This window comes from Adiantum capillus-veneris, chromosome 29, assembly GCF_014529385.1.
Source record: "Adiantum capillus-veneris isolate H3 chromosome 29, ASM1452938v2, whole genome shotgun sequence".
NCBI classification, from domain to species: domain Eukaryota; kingdom Viridiplantae; phylum Streptophyta; class Polypodiopsida; order Polypodiales; family Pteridaceae; genus Adiantum; species Adiantum capillus-veneris.
The window spans coordinates 25736065-25737038 of NC_140959.1; positions in this window are offsets into that span (position 1 = coordinate 25736065).

The window sequence follows — 974 nt, forward strand, 5'->3', positions numbered from 1 at the left end:
GCTCGCTCTCTCTCTCAAGTGTGGTAGATTGGTTATGCCATTTCCTTCTTGAATAACAAGTCTGGAGTTCAACTCTCCTCGTCGGCTAGATCTTTAAGGTCTCTTGGGATAGTTTCCTATGACGTTAAAAATTTCTTCTTCTTCTCTTCTCTCTCTCTCTCTCTCTCTCTCTCTCTCTCTCCAACTTTCTTGACAACAATACATTTGATGGAGCAAGTTGTGCATGTATTGTCAGAATGCTTTGAGTCTGTTCATTATGGTGGTTGTATTGGTTGTGAAATTTACAATTGTAGAAATAAACCATCTTTTTAATCAAGAAAAACTAAAATATTTTTATCACGATATAATCTTTTGAAGCATATAAGAAAATCAAAATGTAGAAGCTATAAACTTGACAACCTTGAGAAGAAAAGATACGCAGATAATGTATGAAAGAGATTTGGTTAGCCCTTCTGTATGCTCCAAGAAAGCTCTTACAGTGGGAAGAAGCTGTTGTAGGAACAAAATCCCAAGGGGCCTCTCGGATTTGTCTGACGGGTCTTGACCTTGAGGCTTCAGAGAGGCAAACATGATAACCAATATGCAGCGCTTTAATGCTTGAAAGGTCATTCCATTCTTTGCTTCTTCCTTTTTAGCCGTTCGAAGCTTAGCTCCGACTAGTTTTACGGGATTGCGCCCACTATGGTTCGACCCTTGAGACATCCATTCTCTGCTTCTTATTCACGTGCACACCCACCCATAAGAATATAATTTTTAACCTCTCGGAACAAATCCATAGAGATTTAATGATTTTTGGGCTTAAGAAATCATAAAAGCTTAATGTGCTTTAATGATTTCTTGAGCCCAAAAGGCCTCGCTTGGCATGATCTAGGCCATTGCTTTCAACCCCAATCGCTTGGCTAGGAGCTTCAAGCTTGATTTAAATTAATGACCTTACGTTTTGTACTCGAGGAAAATGGGATACTTGGAAGATA